The sequence below is a fragment of the Metopolophium dirhodum genome, chromosome 1 (genome assembly GCF_019925205.1).
Source record: "Metopolophium dirhodum isolate CAU chromosome 1, ASM1992520v1, whole genome shotgun sequence".
In the NCBI taxonomy this organism is placed as follows: domain Eukaryota; kingdom Metazoa; phylum Arthropoda; class Insecta; order Hemiptera; family Aphididae; genus Metopolophium; species Metopolophium dirhodum.
The window spans coordinates 91,777,453-91,785,909 of record NC_083560.1 but is presented as its reverse complement, the minus strand read 5'-3'; positions in this window follow the sequence as shown (position 1 = coordinate 91,785,909).

The following is an 8,457-nucleotide window of genomic DNA, read 5'->3' as shown; positions in this document are numbered from 1 at the left end:
ACGTCAGGCAATGGCCTGCTCCTGACATGACGTATGTCTTCGTGGGGTGGCATATTCTGTATGGGTACATTGGGTACGCAACAACTGAGGCAGCTGCCCATCGTGAATATAAAAAAAAAAGTTACTATATATATAAAAGATAAAACGTATAAAGTAATTCGTATTTTGTAAAAAGGAGTAATCAGTAGCTATGTACCCAGACATCATTTTGTAATGATAATATTATAATAGTATTATAATAACGTTATACTAATATTATTCGTTGTTACAATGTTATAATAATATTATTAATCAAAAAATTGCTGTCTGGGTAGATGTTTTAGTTTCGCTCTCCAGTAAATTTTAATGAAATACAAATAGGTACTTTACAAACAACACTGGTTTTTCACATACATTTTTTAAATCCTTACCTTGAAGAGAATCAAATTTTAACTGTAAGGTTTCCAACTGTTCACTCGACGTTGAAGACATTGTATAATATTAATATATTGTCAATTATATAAAATATATTATAATATTAAATATTATATTATGACTGTTTATTTAAATAATTTAAAATATAATATTTAAATGTAATCAACCGATTATGTGATAAAGCAACTGCCGTGATAGTGTGATTCTGATAAAAATAGTGCTGATAAAAGGCGCTATCTCTAGACGCTCGTGAATCTAGTTGGTACTTTGTGATAACATTTATTATCACAAATATTGTAAATTTAATTTGAATGGAGGCAGAATTAAATTATATAATTTTGTTTCATAGATAATCTGATATGTTTAAAAGCAAAACCGAATTGTTTCATTTCACCTCGCAGTTCCAAGTCACCTCGATTGACGGTAGTTTTCAAAAGCGCCGTGAAAAACAAAAGGAAAATTAAGGAAAAACGGGAATTTTTACGCAAGATCGATTTTGGTTTTTGGTGTAACATTAAAACACATGACCGTAGATACATGACATTTTCACTGGTTGTTTATATTAGCATTTCCTATACACCATACAATTTTGAAAATATTTTTACTTTTTTTGAGCTGTTTACGGGCATTTACATTTTTCAATTTTTTTAGTTCCTTTTTTCTATAAATATCAATAAAGTTTTATCTGTTGGGCCAAAAAGTGTAAAAATTTAATACAAGACTCCTGATATATTTTTACAATAGCAGTTGAAAAATATTAAAAATACATAGGCACAGTTTTTTTTTATAAGCATTTAAAGATCAAATTTGGACAGAATTTATCAAAATCTCGAAAATTATCAATCATTGTAATTAATAAATTAAAGTACAAATCTTATGCATTAGAAGTTCAAACATTTTTATCTTCACACATGGAGCAACTTGAGACTTTGAGAGACACTCTCCACGTCTCCTTGTTTGTCACCGCCAAATAAAAGAAGACATTCTACTTAAACACGTCATAGTACGACGTATTATCTTTACCTTATTCATATTGGTACCTAATAAAAATAAGAAATAATAATTAAATCTTACCTTAAATGAGAAAAATTATAGTCAATTTAAATTCAAATTTGGACGAAATTGCATAATAAAAAACCTAGAATAACTGTTTTAGTTATTTTGCTGTGATTTTTTTTTTTTTTTTTTTTTTTTTTTTTTTTTTTTTTTTTTTTTATTTTTAAAGATAACATTTTCGATTATCTATCTCCTTTAAGCAAAGCTTGTGTTGGAGATAGAGAGTTATTAAATTATGTAATATAATTATTAATAAAAGAAATTATACTAAATTAAATTAAGATTTTAAATACATATAAAACTAAATAAACAAATATCAATATACATTTTCTAGAAATTGTACATTATAAAAACAAAACTATAAAATAACATTATATTCAAACATACCCGTCTAAAACAAATATAGATTAAAATTTTTTACATAACTTAAAATATAAAAGAACTTGATTTAAGGTAAGTTGCACAATAACCATTCATTAATTAATTTTTTTTTTTTAATTTTGTTTGTATAGTATTGTAATTTCTGTTTTAAATCATAATCCAATGAATTGTATGTAGTAGGCCCAAGGTAGTCAATGAATTTTTGACCACACGTTGTTTTAACATAATTTACTAATGCATCTAATGCCCTGTGTTGTCTTTTATTTTTGTATAACTCTGTATTGAACCATGTTTTTCTGTTAGTATCTAACCAAAATATTACAATTTTTTTGTAAACCGATCTAATAGGCAAAACCTTAAACTCTTTATAATTTTGATTTGTAGAGCCTACCATAGTTTTTTTATCTAAACAGATTCTTATTATTTTGTTTTGTTGAAGTTGTAATGGCTTTAAATAAATTTCGGACAGTCCACCCCATACTAAACATCCATATTGGAACACTGATTGATATAGAGCTAAATATATATTGCGTAATATATTTACAGGCAGGATATTTTTTAGTTTATAAAATTTGTGGAGTGAAGAACGTAGCCTCATTACTATATTATTTATATGTAAATTCCACTTTAAATTACTGTCAAATGTTATACCTAGATATCTGGTAGACTGGACCTTTGAAATTTTTTTACACATATCATCATTACATTCAGCGATATTTTTACAACAATGTACTGTTAGTTCCTGAAAAGGAATAACCGAATTGTAAATACTGAAAGCCATAAAGTAGGTTTTTTTTATATTCAAAGATAATTTCTTTGAGTTAAAAAGATTTACTACTTTTTTGAGCTCAGATATTGCTTTAAGTTGTACAGAATGCCACGAGCTATCTGTGAAGAGTAGACAAGTGTCATCCGCATAAGTTACAACTTTACCATCTATATTTATATTACATATACAGTTAATATATAAAATAAAAAATAAAGGACCAAGAACACTACCTTGTGGGACTCCACATATGATTTTCCTTTTTTGACCCAATGTTTTGTTTATTTTAACTATTTGTTGCCTATCTTTTAGATAATTTCTAAACCAATGTAAACTAGTTGTTTTTATGCCAAAACTAGGTAGAGTCTTTATTAGTTCTTCGTGATTAACCATGTCAAATGCCTTTGCTAGGTCTAAGAAAACAGCTAAAGTTTTTTTACCATGATCAAGGGCATTATATACGTGACTCGTGGCGTTATAAAGTGCATTAACTGTCCCTAAGCCAGGTCTAAAACCATATTGATTTTTAGACAGTAGTTTATATTTTTCTAAGTAATTAATGAGTCGATTTTTGATTATTTTTTCAAGAATTTTTGAAAAGTTATTTAACATTGATATCGGCCTATAATTATTTACGTATTTATGATCACCACCTTTGTATAAAGGAGTTACTACTGCAATTTTGAAATTATCAGGAAAAACACATTTTTCAATACTTAAGTTATATAAATAAGTTAGTGGTCCTATAATAATTGATTCAATGTACTTAATTAGTTTTACCGTTACTGTATCAATTCCAGCAGCTGTTTCATCTTTTAAATTCTTAATTATATTTGAGACTTCTGATTCTGTAATTTTTGTACTAAAAATATCATCAAATGAGTGATCACTTTTATTATCTTTAAGTTCGTTATCTTTAAAATTTGTGTTATTCTCTAATGTATTTTTCCCTATTTCAGTAAAAAAGCTATTAAAAAAATTTGAAACAGCGTGTGGATTATCTACGGCGTTTACGACTTTGTTATCTATTAATATAGATTTTATTTCGTTCAATGAGTTAACTTCAGTGTTTGTAATTTCCTTAATTAATTTCCATGTCAATTTTGGACTTGATGCAACATTTTTAAATTTTGTTTTAAAAAAATTTATTTTAGTGAGTCTTAAAATGTTTGTAAAATTATTTTTATAATTGATATAATACTTTAGTAAGTTTGTATTATTTGGATGTTTTTTAACTTTCATTGCGATTTTCTGTTTATTTCGTGCTGAACACAGTAGCCCTGCAGTCATCCATTGTTTTATTCTTTTGTACTTAGCACTTATATTTTTAACTTCCGTTGCCAGGGATATACTATTGTTTAATTTGTTATAAAAAATATCACAACATTTATTTACATTCTTGCTATTGTATAGATCTATCCATAGTTCAGTTTTCAAATTGTTAACTATTTTATCAAAATTTATTGATTTAATATTATATTGGGATTTAGAGTTATTTTGTTTTACTAATGGAATTGCTAATATCGTAGAGTAATGATCAGTAATAGTTGTTTGAATTACACCAGCTTCAATATTTCCTACTAACTTGTTATTTTTTACGAAAATATGATCTAAACATGAATGCCTAGAGTTTAAAGGAGTCCTTGTGTATACATTAATATAAGATTTGAAACCACACATAGATAACATATCCAAGTAATCATTATCTACTGAATGTGTTCCCACTATATTTATATTCATATCACCCAGAACTACTGTAGACGTACTATTTACATTTTTTTCATTTAATAATATATTTTTAAAAGTGGTCAAAAAGTCATAGCTATCCATAGCCGGTGATCTATAGATACAGAAAAAAATTACAATACTATTTACAATATTTAAAGTTATTTTTACAATGTTTGCCTCTGTTTTATCAAACTCAATACAATCTAAACATAAATTATTTTTATATAAAATTATTACACCATCATTTTGGTTTCTTTTTTTTTTTGAAAAAAACATGTCATAATCTGGTAAAAATATATTACAAGAATTTGTATCATGCCAGGTTTCAGTTAATACTATAATATCTGGTTTAAAAATATTTTTTTCATTTTCAAGTAAAAGTAATAATTCATCTACATTTGCATTTATACTTCTAATATTACAACTCAAAATATTTATAAAAGATTCTTGTACAATATTATATTTAATTTTAAACTCTGAAAATGATTCAAAATAATTTGTTTTGTACTCAAAAAAACTATTTATTGTGCTGATACTGTCCATAATGTAACAAAAAATTATTTTTTTATTTTATATTTTTAACTCTAGATTATTTTAAACAATTAACTTTTAATTTTATCTAGGATACTTTCATCATCTATATAGATTGTATTGGAGTTTTCTGATTTTTTATAAATAGTTTATTGTTTTTAAACCATACAAACTTGTAACTGTGTTCTTTGGCTAACATTCGAGTTTTATAAAAAAGATTTCTGTTCGATTGAGTTAGATAATTATTGATATAAATACCATTATTATCCCATTTGTCATTTACATTTTTCGCAGACAGTCTTTTCTTTTTTACTAAATCGATTAAAGTTGCTTTATCTTCTTTTGTCTTCATTTCCGCCACTATTCCACTTTCCCATTGTACAATATTATTTGTGTGTACTTAAAAACCTCTAAAGTACACTATTATATAGGTATCTATGATAGTATCAGGGTTTGTTGTTGATGTATAACGCGTTACCTAATGGATATTGTGATATGATTAGTTTGGAATTTATTATAGGTCAACGTTGGCTTTAAATATTATTTTTGTAAGCAATATTATATATTAATGGGCTAATGGTATAATAAACTTGTGTTCATAATTTGGCTATTTTAGCTTTGGTACTTGACCAAATTGTATTGCTTATTTCCACAGGAATATAACCAATTTCATTATTCACATAAATCAATAGCAGTGCATCTACTTATACTACTTTATATAGTTAATAATTCATCGTTTTTACACGGCGCGTGTCGTAGCGAAGTCGTACGAATTATTAGCGACTAACCAGAGGTTCAGGGTTCGAGCCTGGGAGTTGGGATGTTTAATTATCTAAGTTTGCATGTTTTAAAAGAGAAACTTGGCAAATCTGTGTTTGGAGTATTTACTCTTCCATCAGTGTCGTCAGGATTGTATCCATTATCTGGTAAATCTTCGCAATTTATAATATAATAAAAAATTAATATAATATCTACGTCACCCGTCATTTTATTATAATGAGTTATAAACACAAATAGATAATGAAGCAAAAAAAGGTCAGCTATCACTCGGGCAATATATTAAACCTTCCACAGCTTCGACTGAGTTACCTATACGGTAAGTATAGGTAGTTTATTGTGAAATAAATTCCAGTACGAAGTGAATTGGTAGGTAAGGATAACAATGTAATCATAATTGATAGTAATATCACTAATTTAAGTATAGTTATTCATACAAATGAGGATATAACAACTGAAACCGATAATGTTACTGAAGAATTATTCGTTAACTACTGTTAAATAGTTGATAACATTATTTTCTTCAATTTTAATAAAAGATTTTATATACCAAATATTATGTTTTCTTTATTTACAATTCATCCAACTTAAATATTAAGTATTGCTACTGTATTAAAATGCTATAGAGTTATATAAATCTCAGTAAAATAAGTATATATAAGTGACGGGGCCCGAAAATAATCAGCCCTGGGGCCCACCAAAGCTCTCGCTGGCCCTGCGTGTGGGCAGGGTTAGGTACGTGTATGACTGTGTAAACTTAAATAAAACTTAAAGTAAATACTGCACATACTTTTTTGGTAATTGACAATTCACTGTTTGTGTTGATTGCTCATAAATTGTAATCCCGTATGTACTAAGCAAATGATATGATCATATTAATATTGTGATTAATGTAATTAATTTTAGTATTAGGCATTAGTACCATAAAATGAATTCTTAGTTTCTGCGTTCATGTATTGCTTTATGCTTGTGCAATAAATACGGCGTTTCGAAAAAACGATTGCATAAAATATTAGAACATCTATATGGTTTTAATCCCGTATGTATTAAGTTATCATGATATCCTAGGTCTTGTCGACAACCAAATGTCAATGTACATTTGGGGCAATTAATTCTGATGTTTTCGTTACTGTGTGTCTCCCGTTTATGCCGGGTTACACCGTAACTTGTGGAAAAATTTTTTAAGCATTCATCGCAAGTATGCCTGTTTTTCTTGTGCACTATTTGTATGTGTCTCTTAAGTGCATCTTTTCTGGTAAACGCACGATCACATTTATCACATACATATTTTGGCAAATGTTCGACGACGTGTAGGGCAATCCAACTTTTGTAAAGAAATTTTTTCCTACAGACCGCACACTCATATAAGTTTTCTCGAATTTCTTGTATACTGATATTATCATGGGCGTGGTCATCATCAGCAGCTGCTGGTATCATGCAAGCCCCTTGATCATTGATTTCAAAATGTCCTGTGCCTTTGATTTCACAGCTGTTGCACATACAATCAATGTTCCCATCTCCAAAATAACTAGCACCATAGTTGATTGTTATTTCATCACCAGGTTGGATTTTTCTGAGCGCTATAATTATAAAAATTACAGGAATACACAACATAGTTTATGATATTACTATGATATGGGAAACATAATATTAAATGATATTTTAATATGGGAAATCTTGTTACCCTTCACAATAGCTGCTCCACCTACAGAACATATTGCTGCGTTTGCTTCACAATCATGGTTCACAAAGGCTGCTGGTCCCAACCATAACTTAGTTTCATTAGTACCTATCTTCTGTTATCACGACCGAATAGTCCCGAATACCATTAGAAAAAAAGTCGTCTGTAACTTTTGCCATTTGTCCATATAATTCATCGATTCTTGTGTCCATATAAATGCGCTGTTTAGTCACGATTTTAACACCAACACCAAAATCTCTTGGGTATCGATCACATGGTTCGTAACTATATACTTAGGTTATGTTAAGTTCGAACTAAAATAACTATTGATAAATCGGTCTTATCGAAAAATTAAACTAAGTTAACTATTAATATTAAATTCAGCCCCTATTTTTCAAAACAATTCGTACTACACACTTTATTTACAATGATATTATGACACAGTGACGAAGAGGACCAAGAATTTAAATTTAAATTTATTTATTATTCAGTAAAATATGGGACATAACTTTTTATACATTTTTAGAGAGTAAAAATCATAACACAGAAATAACTAAACTCCACAGCGTGTTCACAATTCATGATTCAATGTAGAGAAGTAAATATAAATTTGTTAAAATGTAACTAAAAACAATTTATTTTTGGTAGGTACCTATTATCATAAAATATTTTCATTTTTAAAAATTATTTTTTATTTTATCTATAGTGTAATATAAATACTATGTAATACATATTACATTGTACATTTTCACCTACAAATTATAATCTATTTATTTTTATAGTCTTATTCATTAGTACCTACACACGTCACACGTCCGTAGTGCACACTTCCAATTTCGGACTACACACTTTGTGTGCTAAAAAATAGGGCCTATTAATTAATATTAACAGAATATACTTGATTCTAGAAGTTTTCTCAAGCGATTTTGCATAAGCAGCTCTTTGTCTTTTTAATGTTTGTTTATCCCTTTGAGTTTTAATTTCAATTTCTTCAACACCTAATAACATAAAACCAAAAAATATATCGTAAGTCCTTAGCTTTATTATAAATTAAACGGACAAAATGTCCTGTAACAAAAATTAACCTGTTCTATGCGTATCGAAACCTAATGAAGGATCCAAA